The 18823-nt window shown below is 37.1% G+C and overlaps 1 long non-coding RNA gene across 1 annotated transcript; it reads right to left on the bottom strand.

The window, feature by feature from the left end:
- Nucleotides 1-9564: 9564 nt before the first annotated feature.
- Nucleotides 9565-11612, bottom strand: LOC144215237 (uncharacterized). The gene is made up of 3 exons (XR_013330370.1): nucleotides 10966-11612; nucleotides 10164-10301; nucleotides 9565-9659 (listed from the first exon to the last, which is right to left on the bottom strand). It is a non-coding gene; the product is annotated as an uncharacterized LOC144215237 (long non-coding RNA).
- Nucleotides 11613-18823: the final 7211 nt, after the last annotated feature.

Below are 18823 nucleotides of genomic sequence, written 5' to 3'. Positions count from 1 at the left end.
AAGCAGTGTAAAACTACTCTAAGTGGCAGTACTCCGAGTAATTACTTAATATGTCTATTGCATGAAGATGCAAACCTGCAAACTTCAAATGGAGTCAATCTGTCTCCAATTATTTTTCAATATGATGAGACAGAGGGTGAGTTTCCATCTGCTGGCCAATCAATTAATCCACTTACACCAGGAATAAGTTATAATTTACTGACATTGAGTGGGATATTTAAAAGTGAACTGCAGTGAGGTTGTGCAGTATGGGATTTTACCATAAATACCTCTTTAAAACGTTGGAATTTGAACCACTCCCTTATATGACAAGAGCACATCGTGCGTGAAGTCAGTGTAGCTTGCGAGGCCTCTTTTTAGTGAGCGGCAAAGGATTAAATCTGGAGTTAATCCTGATCACCACATTTTTTTTTTGCCTTTTGAAGTTACCATATGTTGGAAAACCCCAAAAGAACAATTATTAACAAGGGAAATGAAAAGAACAAACAATAAAATAATAACATGAATAAGAAAAAGGGTCTCAAATGGACAAGATTTATGTTATTAAAAAAAATAATCTTCAAAATCTTTAGTCAATGGATTTTAACATTGTTTATGAAGGTACAAAGTAGATTAATTAGAAATGTGGCCTCTTCAATTAATATATGTTGTGCTACATTTTCAAATGATCACTTTCACAACATTCCTACGTAATCACATCACTGGTGAGCTAATTTTAGAACAGACACGTGAGTTACGCATGGTCAACTTTATGCACGTGGGTATGATGTAGCTAGCACCTCTCCATATTTCAAAGTTTACATTCCATCTAATCTATAGTGTGTTTATAATCATCTACTACTTAGAGCAAGGGTATCAAACTCGGGTTGGTTGGCGGGCCACATTAACGTCAACTCTATTATATGTGGGCCGGAACAATTTATAAGTAATATTTAGATTTTTTTTAAATAAATGGATTAAAATAACTGGATTAAAAGCCCTGAATATTCAGGTTTTTTATAGATCTGAAACAATGTTTATTTTAGCTTTTTTTATATATATTTTTAGATTTTACAAAATGATTATTGAACTAAAAACACAAAAAAATGATTAAAAAAATTATAATTATTCATTTTAAAGGGGGAACATCAGGAAATTTAATATACATCTATACTCTTTATTTGAATTTGATCCTAAAAGAGAAAGTCGGCACTCATGATTTACTTTCTCGGGCCGCACAAAATGATGCGGTGGGCCTGATTTGGCCCCCGGGCCACAGCTTTGACACTGGTGACTTTGACAGTCCTTATAGAGAGAATGAGTTGGCACCCATTGTAGTTATTCCTGAATTAGTTTAGTTTCTAAGTTGAAAAGTTGTGAGTCCTACTTTTGTTTTCTTTGTCTTGTTTATACTCTCTGTTGACTCACTGGTGGGCTACACTCGTATGACGCAACTATTTATGTAGGTGCAGCAGCTATCGTCATCTGGCTGATACACACCACTGTGAAAACACAAACCACATTGAGATCTACTAATTCCCAAATTTACTGTCCCAATAATGGCACAAATGTTATAAGTTACATTGTTTCCATGTGGAACCACAAGTTTCCAGACTTTATCAATTAATGACAAAAGTGGGAAACACATTTCTTATCTCAGAGACTTATTAACAACAGATGGGGGTTAAGTCCCTTCCGCTGTGACCCCCATATTTTTTCGTCCTTAATGCATAGGTGGTTTCTTTTCCACTGCATACTTGAGCTCTGATGTCAGGCTTCAGTCATGACCTTGTGACCCTTGAACTTTTAACTCTTCCTTCTTTGATCCAATGTTTACTCATTTTGTATGATTAAACTCCTCTTCTCCTTTTCTTTAAACAGAACAAAATACTATGAAGACCCGAATAATAGTAGGCACTGGAATAATAGTAGGGAGTGGAAAATTCCAAATGAATTAATAATAGTAGGCAGTGGAAAATTCCAAAAATAATGAATATTAGTAGGCACGAGATAATTAGTGACGGATAATCGTGTTGCAAAGTTGTATTACAGTTGAAAATAATTGCTGCAATGAATTGTGTATAATGTAACTCTCGTATATATTAGGCCTAGCAATACATTGTAATTATGTATATTGCAACTCTACCAGTGGCAATTGCACGTTCTTACTAGTACGTTAGTAAAAACAGCACGTGTGCTTTACACGTAGAAAGTTAATGACATAGAACAATGTTGCTGCTGCACGGACTTAATTGAGGCAAAAATTAATAATCGTAGGCACCCGGATAAGAATCGTAGGCATGCGGAAATTTAAGTTGAAAAAATAATCGTAGGCATATGATTATTCGGGTCTTCATAGTACTGGGGCTAAGACAATATTTTTGTCAGTTTTTCTCATTTGCTGGGGAACCTGTGTGTGGGCTGAAGGGTGTGTTCCTGACGTGTTCACTCCCGCGTGTCTGCCAGGCAAGAGTTTAGCATTGCAAGATGGGGTCCAAGCCACAAGGTGGAGTTCCGGTTGCATTGTGAGCCCAAAAACAACATTCCCTTCTGACCTTAGCACAATGCGGATATCATGGGGTTACAACGTTTTTCCCGTTGATCTCCGAACTCAAACAAACTTCCTTATTAGCTTTATCAACTTCTTTACAACAGGAAACACACAACACTTCCCAGTTGTTAAAATGTTACTCTATGTGCCACTTTCCCAAACGTCTTTCATTTTCCCTTGACGTTGTTGTGCATCTCAACATTTTTTCCTGCTTCGTTGCACAAACACAGATAAACAAACGAGAGGCAAATATCCTGACTGAGTGGTAGTAGTATTTCCAATCCCAGGAGTTTGGTAATCCCAGTAAGATACACAATTTGAGTGGAAAGACAAACAAAGAAACCTCCTGAAATCTGGACACATGCTTTGAAATAGTTTTGTTAGCAAACAAGTGTTTCATGCAATTAAAAAAGAAGAGGACTAAAAAAATAATAATTATTATGAGTGGTGAGCAAGTCGGCCTCACAGCTGTGGGGTCCTGGGTTGAAATCCAGGTCATGTCCATCTGTGTGGAGTTTGCATGTTTTCCCCAGGCCTGCATGGGTTTCCTTCGGGTAATCGGGTTTCCTTCCACATTCAAATGACATGCATGGTAGGATGATTGGACACTCTAAATTGGCCCTAGGTATGGGTGTGAGTGTGCATGGTTGTCTGTCTCCTTCTACTCTGTGATTGGCTGACCACCGATTCAGGGTCTCCCCTGAGTCAGCTGGGATAAGCTCCAGCACCCCTCTCCATTCCCGCAACCACCCAGACTTAATATTATCATCATTAATTTGGTGTGCAACAGCTGGATTACAAATGCTTGCTTATCCATCTTGAAAAACAAAGATATAACAATTATACAGATATTATGACAATTCTACTTTTTTAGCAACTTATTTTTTCCTGAGAAAAATATTATCAGCAGACATTGAAAGTAGGGAATTAATTAAATGCAGGCTTTAGTTGTAATGCACGAAAAGAAGATTAAATGTCATTTTATTCAAATGACAAAGGTTTACGTTCATCACTTTGTGAGTGCTCTCATTCAAATGAATATAAAGTCTTCTCTCACCTCATTTATAATACTTAATACTTTGATGAGTAAAAGATTTCACCATTCCTGAATAAAAAGAACAATAAATTTTATTATGTGTTTGGAAACAATGCGCAATTTAAGCAGGTTGGAGCCCAGAAACCCTTTGGACTAAATGCTGAAAATGCTCAAAACACAGATGAAAAAGTTAATTTAAATCTACTTTTATCCTTATCCAAAGTGTGGAACAAACCGCTATAGCAGTCTGGATTTTCTGTGGGTGTAAAATCGCTTTACTACACACAGAACATTCTTAGAAGGGCAGATAGTGAGTCTTACACAATCTCACCCTCTGTCTGAATTAGCGCCGTTTTCTTGAAGCACAATGGCTTATTCTAACAGCAACAACCTCCCTCTGTTTGACATCTCCTTCTCCCACAATCATTTTCAGACAAATGAAGGGAAAGTTCATAATTAAAGCTCTAAAGGTTACAACCTACAAGATCATAACAGTTTTAGAGCTATTGTTATGTGACTACAATACATGATTAATGTCCAAAACTTTGGCAATACCAGTTATGAAAATCATGCCCACATCTGCACTACTATTCTCAGTACAATCTTAATGTAACGGGAAAGCATCCTGTTTCTTACTGAAGTTCATGCAGTTCAAATTTCCTGCCCAAGATTGATTGAATTAATTCAATCTCATTCTGTTTTTCCACAAAAGTGGTGCGGAACAAACAGCTGGTCCAAGACCTTGTCAGATAGTCTCAGTTCACTCACAAGTAAACCATGGTATGGTACGCTAAATGGGGCAAAGTGGTTCAAACCAAGACAGAGAAAAAGATAAAAGAGTAACCCACAAGGGTTAAACCCTTGATCTCAGAACTGTGAGCCGGCCGTGCTCACCCATATTTTTCCGTGCCACTCTGTCAATACAATCAAAGTAAAAAAAAAAAAGTATATTTAAGTTTAATAGTTACGTTTAGGCGGCTGAGTTGTTAGCTTGTCAGCATCACAGTGGAAGACCTGGTTCTTGTCAGCATCACAGTGGAAGACCTGGTTCAAATCCAAGTCGGTCCACCGGTATGGAGTTTGCATGTTCTCCTCGGGCCTACGTGAGTTTTCTCCAGGTACTCCGGTTTCCTCCCACATTCCTAAGACATGCATGGTAGGCTGATTGGACACTCTAAATTGCCCCTAGGTATGAGTGTGTGCGTGAGTGGTTGTTTGTCTCTTTGTGCCCTGCGATTGGCTGGCCACCAATTCAGGGGTCCTCTTTTCTGGCCTGAAGTCAGCTGGGATAGATTCCAGCACCCTCGCGACCCTATTGAGGATAAAGCAGTTCAGAAAGAGTGAGAGAGAGTTTAAGTTTAATAAAAAATATTTCTAATTTTTACCACTCTCATATGTGTATGTCCAGTATGTTTCTTTTTTGAATTTTCTAAACCGTTTTACTCTCACTGGGGTCGCGGGGGGTCTGGAGCCAATCCCAGCTGACTTCAGGTCAGAGGCAGGGGACACCCTGCATTGGTGGCCATCCAATCGCAGGGCACAAGGAGACAAACAACCATTCACGATCACATTCATACCGAGGGGCAATTTAGAGTGTCCAATCAGCCTACCATGCATGTATTAGGAATGTGGGAGGAAACTGGAGTACCCAGAGAAAACCCACACAGAACCGAGGAGAACATGCAAACTCTACACAGGCTGACTGACCTGGATTTGAACCCAGGACCTCCACTGTGATGCCGACGCGCTAACTAACCACTCATCCGCCGGGCCGCCTCAGTGTGTTTCCAATAAACAAAAGATAACAAAGAAGAGAGGAAGAAACAAAAGATACTAACCTTGAGTTGAATTCCATTTTTTTAACCACCCTTCATTCAGAAATATGAATTGGCTCTGAGAAGCATCTATTCTATGATTAAAACAGGATTCAAGTATGTTCAGTCATTGCCCACCTCGGGTTCGTTACTTCTGTGGTGAGGGCAGACGACGATAACATTCACAAAACCCAAATTACAGAGTGTAGAATATTTCAGCATACAGAAAATTTAATTATTACTTCACCTCAATAAAATGCTCCAATAAGAGTAAGCGATGAGGCTAAAGACAGTGTGCACTGCTGTCCCAGAGTGTTGAATTACAAGTTGGTAAACGTTTGAATGCATCTAGGTTACATCTGCATGAATATAATTACAGCTGCAACATTGCAGTCTATAATTGCTGGAAAATAAATAGCTACCAAGTGGTAAACAGTTTTTATACCATTATTAATCACAGAAATGTGATACTATGCTTCAAGAATGACTACATGAAAATAATTATTGGTACCCATTTTAAATCCTGCGACTCCCATCTCAAATTGTCTCATCTAATAATTTAACTCTATTATTTTTTTCGACTCATATCGAAGTCTTTAAACCCAAGGCCATCATACAGTTTTCTTTTAAATGTAATTTCCAAACTATAGTCCTATATACTAAAATCTATCAAATCTAGAAATATATTCTATATACTATATACATATTTTACTTTTTACCTCTTTTATTTTCTTTCTAGATCAAGAAGAGGCAGCCCAGTGACTGAGTGGTTAATGTATCGGCCTTACAGTTCTGGGGTTGAGGGATCAATCCCAGATCGGTCCTGAAGTTTGCATGTTCTCCCTGGGATTGCATGGGTTCTCTCCAGGTACTCTGGTTTTCTCCCACATCTGGACTGATTTCTAAAACTGGGTATGATATTTTCTCTGGCATATTTTGATGTTCTTGATTAGACCTTGCATTGACAGAAAGCACCCTGAGACAAATTTTGCAAAAAAAAGCCACGGGACATAACACATCCGATTCCATCTTTGTCCTCCAGGAGGAGGTTGTTGGGGAATTTCTTCCTCACTGGGTTAAGGGCAGCCAGATGAGGAGGCTCAGGGATCTATCTAGGGAACTTTTTGCATGCCTCCCTAAAGAGTCCTAACTGGAGGAGGTCTTCGGGAAAATGCAAACTACCCTAAAGAAACTGCATGGGAACACCCTGAGAGAACTGGGTGAAGAGGCTAGGGAGAGGAAAGACTGGACTTCCCTGCTGAGGCTGCTTCCCCTGTGACCTGACCTCAGTTAGGCTAAGAAAGATAAGCTATTTCTTTGAGTTTTTCTTTCATTAACAAGACCAACCATCTTTCATAACCTTTGAATGCATCAACAAACCAATGTTAAGATTGACATAGAGAAAAAAACATGGCCATTGTTCGTAATAACATCTTAAACAAAGCATCAAACAACTGCTATCAGTAAAGTATGAATTCATAGGAGAAAATGTTTGACCTTTATGAAATGAAATGAGGTAATGTTTACCATGGTAAGCTGTCAAACACCTCCTTTCTCACATCATAAGCGTGTTGATGCCACCGCTGAGTACATGTTGGGTGTGCCAACAAAGGAAGTATCTCTCATCCTGTGCCACTTTCTGCAACTGTTTGGAAACAGGAAATACCACCATGACCCAACACTGATAAGGACAAGAAATGTATGACATAAACCTTACTGGTTCTAACTCTAACATTGTAATTAATATTATTTACATCTCTAAAAGAAAAGAAAGAAAAATAGGAGATGACAATTGCATAATAGGCATGTCAAAAATAGTAGGAAACCTGTTTCAATTTAGGTAAACTTTTCACTAAAGGAAAAACTTTTTGGCGTATATTTTACTCGATGAATATTTTACTTGGCGTATATTTTATTCGATAAATGTGTATTTTAATTTGGCGATGCAGTGTTTCTATGGTCTAGCACTGCATTTTGCAAGGATTTTTCATCAGAAATTGTGACAGCTGGTGAATGGCGGTGGGCAACCAAGAAATATGCCAAAGGCTATACTGCCCCATTCAATTTTGTGACATCACATTTCGGGAGGAGGATGCATATCTGCAGACCCTGAGTTGGAATCCTGCTTGTGGACAGTCACTAAGTTAAGAATATGCATTTGAATTGCTTTTAAAAAAATAATTCTCTAAAATTGTGGTGTGAGAAACATACAAGATGTTAACAGATTCATTTCTATGGTCCACAATCATGAAACAAACATTTTCCTTCATCAAGCTTATAAATTCAATGACTTATACACATGTATTCTATTAACCAGGCCAAGGATCTTTGAAAAAGAATAATTTGTATCAAACTAGAAACTCCTTTTGTAGAGCTATGACAGGAACCACATATACAGAATTACCTTGAGAGAAATAATTGAGTGAAAACCATGTTCTGATTCCTGTAAACCAAGTGAATTAAACACTAAATTCTGATGCCTTTGCTGTATAAACTTACTGCTTCCAGATGTAGCATGTTTTTTTTTTTACCACATCCACAAACACATTAGTTGACATGGATTTATCCATTCTTGCAAATTACAGTAAATTGTATCTTTTTGGCAGATCTTGTGTTTATCCAAACTGAGTCACTGCCAGCTCTCTTGCAGAGAAAGTCCTTATGAAGATATTTCCCATCAACTCTCCTGATAACATGATAATATAGAGGAAAATAAACAATTTTCATGCTAGGACTAGCTGTGACAACCATTAGACTTGAGAATTCCAAGAGAACTATGTCCTCTAAGTTTAGAAGTCAAAGCAAATTGGCTTCTCTTTTTTTCTTTGTAATTGAGTCACTGAGTTATTAAATTTAGTAGCACATTTTCCGCACTATAAGTTGCACCTTCAATGAATCTTAAAAATTGTTTTATATATCATGCACATCGGATTATAAAAAAAACATTAGTAGTCAAAGGAATGGCAGTAGTAGTAATAGTAGGGCATTCTGTTATACATCTACTAGATGGAGCTGTAGTTATAGTAATAGTAGTAGTGGTTATGAGTTGACACACATCAACTAGATTGGGATGAATTTCAAACAATAATTAACCAATATTGATCTATCTGTAAGATGCATCGGGGTTATAAGGTACACTGCCGGAATTGAAGCATTTTGGTTTCGTCTTATAGTGCGGAAAATACGTTATGTGATTTTAGTTTCAGATAGGGTGTAAAACCAGTCGGGTTTTTGGTACTGTCTAGTTACCCCGACAGGTGGTTGCATATAAATATGAATGAAAACCTGTGATTGTAGATTTTTGGTCAATCAAATATTTCTATGTATTCTTTATCTCATATTAAACCATGGCGACATTACATGTATTCTTACCTAACATTTACTATTAATTTTATGAAACTTGAGTGCTATGGTTTATCAGGCACACTGTATTATCTTTCATTTTACGTACAAATGATATAATGAAACAAAAAAAGTAAGCAAACAGTCTATTATAATATTTGCAATAGACTGGGAACCATGTCTAATGTAATGAGACAAGAATGCCCCTTCAAACCAACTGAATTTCTGTGCAAATTGCCATTTAATTCTGAATTCTTGATATAGTTTGACAAAAGCAATCGTGTCACAGCTACGACGACACTCAGAAAGTATTTTAATTGCAGAAAAAGTATTTCTTTGTTACATGTGATTTGATAAATAAGTTTAATATAATTATTGATACATTGTTGACCCTTTATTCCAAACATGTATTATATAGCCCTGATGGATATATTATCGTCAAGATTCTTATTATAACTTTCTTTACAAAATCCAGCACTTTTATTATATGCTTGATCTTTTCTACAAATCTGCAGAGGAAATGAATTTGCCTGCCGTTTCATTTTCTTTTTAAACCAGCCTCATTAAAATGCAATGCCATTCCGGCTCAACTTACTGTATATATACCTCAAGTTGCTGTCTAAGCTCTTTGTTTCAAGTGCAGCTGCAAAGTGAGGTGAAGTTTCTCTTTCCGCAAGCTGTGGCGCACAGAGACCTTGCCTATGGCAGCGAGGTGAAAAGGATCAACTCTGCTTCCAATCTGATAAGAAAAAGAAGGTGCATGAAGTGGATATGTACTGGACCAGCTACCATTATCGCGATAAGATTTCCTGATTGACCCCACTTTGTATGCATTATCAGACCACTGGCCTGAGGGCAAGAACAATGATGCTGGCAGCTGGTTGTTGTTGTATTGTATGCACAGGAAAATCACTGCTGCTGGCCACAGTTTCGCCACCTGAGATCAGAATGAAGATTGCAAGGGTTGGATATTTGCTTTCAAAGGAGGCCTATTGTGCTTGAGACACTTTAGGGTTTATTGAAAGAATGATAACGGATGTAAAATATTTCAAAATAAGAGTTTAGATGGCCATAAATGTCAATCCTGCAATAACAAATGAATACAAATATGTTGTTAGGCAAGACTCAGAACCCAAAAGTAAAGAAAAGACAGACTCTGCATTCTACAGTGACTGCCATACTAAATAGTAGATATTGCATGGCCATATGCCATATTAAGATAAGTTCACACTACGAGTTGCAATACATAGGATTGGTATGTAAAGGTAAAATGAATATGATTAAAATCCAATCATAATTGTCAAAAAGCAAATGTCAATCTTATTTTTTTAATAAAGTACTAATGTACGTGCAAGTAAAATACAACAATGAGGTATTGCATCGACATAATTTCTCCAGGCAAATGACAGTTCATATAAATTATTCATGCACTAAAGCTCACCTGCTTTGACATGAGGATATTTTCAAACTGTAACCTCCATAACTGGCCATGGTAGAAGTGGGTTTTGTCATTTCTTCATTGAAGATGACCGTTCCAGATCACCACACACAACATATCAAAACATCACCAGTGCCACCTCTGAAAATGTATGTTTGTTAGAGCACCATGACATTGAGACAATTGAGAAAAAATGTTTTATAGTATCTATATATTTTATTAATAGTAGTTGCTAAAAATATGGGCCCATTTTTTATATTTTTTTAAATAAATTACAGATAGCTTGAAAAGCAAGCCATGGGACAAAAAAACATAACCAATTAACTATCACTCCATTTTATATCACAATCGCACATAAGCAAATTGGTATTATCCATATCTATAAATATATATGAGGATTCATTTTAAAATACTATGAATATCTTTAAGATGATACTTTTTTGCAGATTAATCCTTCTAAAAACAACACAGAAATCAATTCAATTGACAGACTACACCCAAAAATAATTCCTATTCACTGAAAGAGTACATCAAAAATGAAAACCACTATGCCAACAGTAACAAGCTTAAAAACTTAATTTAAAAAAAAGTATTTCAATCATATCTCTATTATTCTTTAGTCATTCTCCACACTTAAATGCTGTGGTTTAAAATATTTTTTTCTACTCAACAAGAACTCTCTGGATATTTTAAATTTAGTTTTACTTTGACATAAAGTTAGAAAAAGACAAAGTCAATTTCATCCTGGTATATCTGAATCAATAAAATTAAACTGTAACACAAACATTACATAGTATAGCTTCACCTGCTTATCTCACACTCCCGTTGGTGAAGGATATTTGTCTTATCGTCACACTTTAAGGAAGTGACAGTATTTATAAAAACTATAATAGAGGTCTAGCCCTGTTTTTCTGTTAGCTAATGTGATTTCCAGACGTTCTAACTGGAGCAGCTGGCATTAGAGTCCAGATGTTCACTGTATCACAAGAACTCTTTTCCTGCCTCTCTCATTTCTTTCTTTTTGTATTTCTATTCCAATTCTTCTTGAAGTTTTTTGTGTGCTTTCCTGTAAAATAAACGAAAACAGAATGTTGTTGGCCAGCTCTGGTTTGCACATCTGAATGTTCTCCACTGTGTATCGCTGTTGTCCAGCTGAAACTATGGTAACACAACCAATTTCTGTTTGGGCTTTTCTAAGACGTGCACATGGAGACACACGTACGTGGGTAGCATGAACTTTCCATGGCTTCAGGATATTTTGCAGACTTGGCCAAACCCAATATAAAAGTGAACCAATTACTTTAAGTTTTTACAGGGCTGTTTCCTTCATGGGTACCTACTATAAATTCAGAATTCATAATTAAGGGAGCCACCTGATGGTAGCGGTTGACTTGTCTGACTTTGATGCGAGCAAGCATGGGATCGATTCCCACTCTGTGGCGATAAAATTGTTAGTGCCAATGGTTTTCTGACTCTGTGTGTGCCCTACGGTAAACTGGTGACCAGTCTAGGGTGTAGTCCGCCTTTCACCTGAATTCAGCTGGGATAGGCTCTGGCAACCATTGCGAGGATGCGTGGTACGGATGAATGAATGAATGTCATAACCAGGGTCACAACCTGTTCCAGCTGCTGCCCTCTGGTAGACGCTACTTGTCTCACGAAAAACGGACAAATAGACTTAGGGACAGTTTTTTCCCCCACAGCCATCAGAACTCTGAACTTGCATTAGCACGACACACAATCCCTTCTGTGCAATAACAATGTGCAATATCTTAGATTGTGCAATATTTTATAATATACCTTGCCAGGATGTGACTTTTTATATTTTTATATTACTTATTTATGTATCTTTTTTTACTGGGAAAACACTTTGTGGAGTAGCACCACCAATTTAGTTGTACGCAGCTGTGTATGATGACAATAAAGGCTTTTGATTTGATTTTTGTGTGAAAATAAAAACGTACAAAGTTACATCAATAGTTTTGAATAAGACATCTTGAAAACTAAACAAATATAGGATGTTATCATTATACATATCGAAATAGAAGTTAGCTTTTGAATAATGAATCTAAAAAATATTACGATACAGTAAAACTTAATTTCTGGTTGGAGTTATACTTATTTTTTTCCTATTCATTGTGCTGGATGCTTAAAACCTCAATGAGACATGATGAAAATAAAACCAAAAGAAAAAGCAAAACATAATGTTATCAGATTTGCTGACATCTCTCACGACATCAAACACAGGAAAAGCCCCGAAAAAGATCACTATCTGATCACGACCATTCTTATGGCATAATTTGGCAATGATGGTCTGAAACTGCAACGCTGGTAGGTAATATGACAGTAAAAAGCCACAGATCTCTATGCTATTACAGGCTGGGTTACCCCAATTCAACCCAGGTGATGTTAGGAAAATAGGTCTGACAGCTGTGACCAATATGTTAACCTTTTCTTAAAATTCCTCAAGTTGAATAAACAGACTAAGTTTTAAACTTTAACCATTCATGTAGAGATGCTGGCTCATTTCCATATATGCATGCAACTTTAATAAATCATATCCTGAAGTACCTAAAGTTCAGGACCCTGTTTTGACTCTGGTTTCATCTATGCAAAGTTTCTTTACAGTTCAGCTTGAATTCAGTCTGCCGCAGACATAACAGATTCAATGTAGCATAACATTGGCAAGATTACAAAACATTCTCGCGGCAGGAGGAAACACAGCTTGCGATGTATTCATTTAAGCTGTGTGTATAGAATAACTCTATTTATGTATGTAATTATGTGTGTGGTGCTCATGAGTCGCAGATCATTTATTCCCTTTGCTAACAGTTGACACCAGTTTTAGTTGAATGTCAAATCCAGGACCGCAAGCCACCAGGAACCGCTCCTAGACTTAGACACAGCACTTGTAAAGTATTTATAGCATGGTATTTCCCCTGCTTGTTGGCCTTAACCAAGTCCACTACCCGTTGTTATTCCTGCAAGCAAGTGTATGACATTTGTGTTATATGTGCCATTCTTTGACTATGCTGTCAAAACAGAAAACCTGATATGGACAACAGGGGAAAAAGACCCCCTAAAGGTTAAAATAACATTTCTGGACTTGAGGCCTAACCTCGGAACAGATAAAATTCTCTACAAAATGTCTTTTGACATCTATGAATTACAGTGTTCCCTCGGTTATCGCGGTTAATGGGGACCGGGACCCCCGCAATAGCTGCATTTCCGCGAAGTAGGCGGGCCCCTTCAAAAATGTTTAAAGAAACGTAAAACACGTGCACAAAAGCACCACCAAGCAAAGACATCATAGTAGTCCGGATGGAGGATCTTCTGCAGTTTAGTTGCTCGTAAGAAACATTGTTATTGGGAGTTGTGAACATTGTTTTTTTTTGGGCGGTGAAGATGCGCCTAGAACAGCCATGACGTCATCAATGCGATTCCTGAACTCTCACCATGTTATTGACCATTTCTTTGGCCTTTTTTTTGATGCAATTACTAATTCTTATTGAATATTTTGTTTCCACCTCTTGTAAAATGATGTAATTCATAATTTTAACTTAATATCTTTAAATTTTTAATTTTTATTTCCTGAAAAAAATCCGCAAAGCTCTGAGTCAGCGATACCTGAAGCGCGAAGTAGCGAGGGAACACTGTATATTCAAGAAAAGAAATGTATCTTGGATAAAACATGAAAAAACTCACTTATTTGTGTCTGCCATTGCTCCTATCAGGGCACCGCCATCTTACCTAGGGATGACTAACTAGACCGCTAGACTACAGACACACTTGGTGGTTGTACTGCTCACATGACTTCCTTTTTGAATTTGTCTACGTGCAGACAACACCCTTTAGGAATGTGCAATCCAGCAGACGATCCTTTCGATTTATACAGTATCTCAGAAATATGAATCATGGGGCGTCTTACACAAGAGAAGTTGTAAAATGAAACGATTTTTAGACAATTTCAAGGGTGCGGCTTATACGCAGATGCGGCTTATACGCAGATGCGGCTTATACGTAGATGCGTCTTATACGCAGAGGCGGCTTATACGCAGATGCGTCTTATACGCAGAGGCGGCTTATACGCAGATGTGGCTAATATGCGAGAAAATACGCTAATATTTGTTGTTTGTGTAAATATTGTTATCGAGCTTTTGAAGGGACAATAATTCAAACTAACTTTTGATGGACAGGCAAATGAGTTTAAGACTACAGATGTACCTTCACATTTCCCTCCCTGTTTTTTCTGATTTAGTACAAGGCTCACTTGGAGGGTAATAGGCTTTCCAGAGGCTCAAACATTTTGATTTTATGGCCTTACAAATCCATACCAGTCTTTTCTACAGAGTTCCACAAATCTGCAGGGCCAGTTTGCTAGGTCAGCCCCTAGTGTATGGAGAGTCTTCTGTTTGTTATTATGGAACTATTTATTGCTCACATCACTTACCCTGGAAGTGGCAATGAACAATTTGAAACTCAGTCCGACTTTAGTAGTTTTATAGTACGAGGGCTACAGTGCAAATATGTGGAATTATCTTATACATTGTTACGTACACTTACAATAGTTTCTCCTCCTTGTTATTTTAAATTGAGGCACACACTGAATGCTATTGTTATTGTTTCCTGTTACCGACTCAGATTCAGGGGAAGGAGATTAAAGGTCAGTGCATGTGCATCTGCCTCACTAGTAGTTACTGCTATCTCATCAACGGCATTTTATGACTAGTTGTTGCAGGAAATACATCAAATCCATTGCATCAGATGGAAAATGTTGTGGTGATTTTTCGTTTACCTGGTGAATACTTTTCTGATCTGTATCTAGCTATGGAGGCAGTGTGTGTATTGTGGAATGTCTCAAACCAGGTATATACAACACAGATAAAATCTGTGTTGGTATGCTGCACCCTTGTGGTGTTTTTTCTTTTCTACATCTAAAATCTTGAAATGAGAGATATTTGGCTCCAAGGAAGTGGGGCAGAGTGGAAGAGTGATACCATAATATGACTGAACATATATATGCTGGCTAGCTATAAGTAGACTTGTAATCTTTTTACAGCTACCCTTACCAATGGGACATCCAAGTGGAGAGGAAAACTATGATAGGAGGAGTGAAGAAAGGACATATCAGGGCATGAAAGGGGCCCAAGTACTGTAAGTGATGAAATTATCTTTAAGCTTAAATACATCACAAAGTTTTAAAATTTTAAAGCTAATGTTCACACAGCTTGGCAAAGTATATGAAACTTTCAAACTAGATTAAAAAAATGTCTCGGGCGGCCCGGCGGCTGAGTGGTTAGCCCCTATGTTCAAATCCAGGTTGGTCCATCTGTGTGAAGTTTGCATGTTCTCCCCAAGTCTGCGTGGGTTTTCTCCGGGTACTCCGGTTTCCTACCACATTCTAAAGTCATGCATGATAGGCTGATTGGACACTCTAAATTGCCTCTAGGTATGAGGGTGAGCATGAATGGTTCTTTGTCTCCTTGTGCCCTGAGATTGGCTAGCCACCAATTCAGGGTGCCCTCTGCCTCAGCTGTGCTAGGCTCCAGCACCCTCCACGACCCCAGTGAGGATGAAGCTACTCAGAAAACAAGATGAGACAAATCGTCTCATTGTTTTTCACTCCGTAACCAGCATGTTCCCGACTTCTATCAGCAGATGAGTGCTGACATGTTTACGAGTATACACACGATTGTTCAATCTATTCCAGAGTCAATTGTTCCCTATTAAGATGTCCTTTGTCTGAAAGAGGACGACTCATTACCCTGATCTTGCTTGGGGAGCTCTCAGGCAACCCGCAACTGCATCCGTCCATATCGACAATACAGGCGTCTCTGGGTGGTGACAAGGACAGCGATTGATTGGGCTTAAATAAGAGTGAAGAGGAAGATTGATTGCCATCGATTCACTTTCCCCACCAGGATGCTCCTCCATCTTTGATTATGACCACTTTACGCCCAATCAAGTGCGCTTGAGCTGTGTTGGGGAGGAAATCCCATCAAGGGGCCGGGGCTCCATTTGCGAAGGCCGTAATTATGAGCCGGATGTTGAGATACAAGGTCATTGTGTAGCAGAAGCTCGATGATAAAAAAAAAACAGGACTTCCACAGTAGATAATTGACCACTGGAAAAAGATAGAATCTTCCGATTGTCTTCTTGGAGAACGTAGAAGGGTTGGTTGCATAATGAATGCTGCCAAAATGCTGATATAAATCGTGATGCAAATTGAATGATAACAACAGTCTTTGGTGCTTTTTGACAGATTTTTTTATTGAAAGCTTCATCGTAGAGAGAAAAAAAAACGATTCATTAAATCCAAGTTCACATCCACAGATGTACAGATAGCTTCTCAATGATCACACACACTGTGCAGCATGTGCGAGGCGTGACCACATCCTGCCCGGCGCTGAAGACAAGTGGGGTAAAAATAAAAAGCAAGAAATAGCAACAGAAATGAAATTAAAAGCCACTCTGCTGTCCAAGAAACCGCGTTCTTTCTTCAGCCTCACAATAAATTCCCTTTAACTTTCGTGCTTTATAAACGACAACCTGGTCAGCCATTTTCCTAGTGATTGATGCATGGTGTATTTCTCAAGGAGCTGATTTAACTCATGACTGCGCTCCTAGGCCTGTGTGGCCAATCAATAGCTTTCATCAAAAGTTAACTGAAGCATCAATTAAAAGGCAGGAGGTCCTTGTTCTTCTTTGTCTTGTGTGTGCGTGTTGCGTTCCTGTAAAAGGGGTTGGGCATTCGGAGCAATTTTCTCGTTGCATTATGTGCAAGTCAGTGTATTGGCCTGCCATATGATGAGTTATTGAGCCACAGCTGACGGTGAAAGTAAGCGAAGGAATAGGTGCAGTCTTGTGTGCATCGCTTACAATTCAGTGACACGATACCGCTTCGGACTTTAGGATGACTAAAGAGATTTTGAGAGAAGAGTGAACACTGACAGACGAAAAAAAAAAACCTGGAAAATGACGTTAAAAGAGTGGGGAAACGAAGGATGTAAATACAGAATGTTTACCCCCGTCTTTACGTTGTTTTCTGAATAAAAAAAATAACTAGAGCGTGCATAGGGATAAATTGTTGCCACCCCTTTGATAAGAGCTAGGAGATTAAAATTTATTGGAATATTAACTGCTCAAAACAAGGCATTCTTGTTTAATTTTAATAAAGAATATCAAGCTTATATATATATATATATATATATATATATATATATATATATATATATATATATATATATATATATATATATATATATATATATATATATATATATATATATATATATATATATATATATATATATATATATATATATATATATATATATATATATATATATATATATATATATATATATATATATATATATATATATATATATATATATATATATATATATATATATATACATACATATATATATATATATATATATATATATATATATATATATATATATATATATATATATATATATATATATATATATATATATATATATACATATATATATATACATACATACATACATACATACATACATACATACATACATACATACATACATACAAACATACATACATACATACATACATACATACATACATACATACATACATACATACATACATACATACATACATACATACATACATACATATATATATTTTTTGATTGTTAACATAGGAGTAGAAACAATTTTATCCCTGTGTGCACATGCACAGTCAATTCAGTTTAGTGTGAGGTTACATTCCCAACTAAAGTGTACAATTCCAGTGGTACCTTGGACAGCACCTGATTTCACCTTTCATGGGGAAAATAACCAAACAAATGAGGGTAATTTACTGCCAATTTAGACACAGATTATACAGAAAATGTCACAAAAGACAGTAAAATGTAATTGTTCTATTTTTGAGCCAGGTTACTGGTAGAAATTACAAGCAACATCTTGGATATGACAATACAATGGACGATTAAAACCCAAATTTACAGTCATAAGGTCTATGAGCAAAAGAATTATGTCTGTTTTAAAAAAAGATGTTTTACCGTCAGACTTACAACCGAATATTACTACTCTTGGAAACCAGAAAAAATATGAAGATTTACTTAATATGACATAGAGAAGCATTACATTTGGCTGCCCAGCAAAATTTGGCTAAAGTGATAGTCAATATTAAGACTGAGCCACATTTAGACTTTTTGTTAGGATTCACACCAAGTTTGCTGTTTTAACTCTATTGAAGCTGTGTTGCAGTACTCGAGTCTGATTTTGAACACTTTCTTCACAATTGAGTTTGATTTTTAAATAAGATGCAAGTTAAAAGGGGGTTTCTAATGGCCACTGAAGATCCTGAAGTCAAAACTTTTTATTTCTATCCTTAATTGATGGGTGAAAAGTTGATTTTAAAGTTGGGTAAAAAAATTACAGGACTTGACTTGTTTTTGCCATTGGTGCCAGCTGGTGAAATATGCTGTTTACATATATGATTGTGGACCATCACTTTTACATATGAGATATGTCCATTTAGAGCAAGTTTAGGTCTGTACATATGCTCTAAAATTGGCTGACCCACACTGCCTGAATACAAATTTGAAGTTTCAACCTGTAGAGGGCAGTCACAAAACAGGTTCAGAAGCCAATACAGTACATCGA

The sequence above is a fragment of the Stigmatopora nigra genome, chromosome 21 (genome assembly GCF_051989575.1).
Source record: "Stigmatopora nigra isolate UIUO_SnigA chromosome 21, RoL_Snig_1.1, whole genome shotgun sequence".
Classification (NCBI taxonomy): domain Eukaryota; kingdom Metazoa; phylum Chordata; class Actinopteri; order Syngnathiformes; family Syngnathidae; genus Stigmatopora; species Stigmatopora nigra.
The sequence above is the reverse complement of the archived record's forward strand: the minus strand, read 5'-3'. Positions and strand labels throughout refer to the sequence as shown.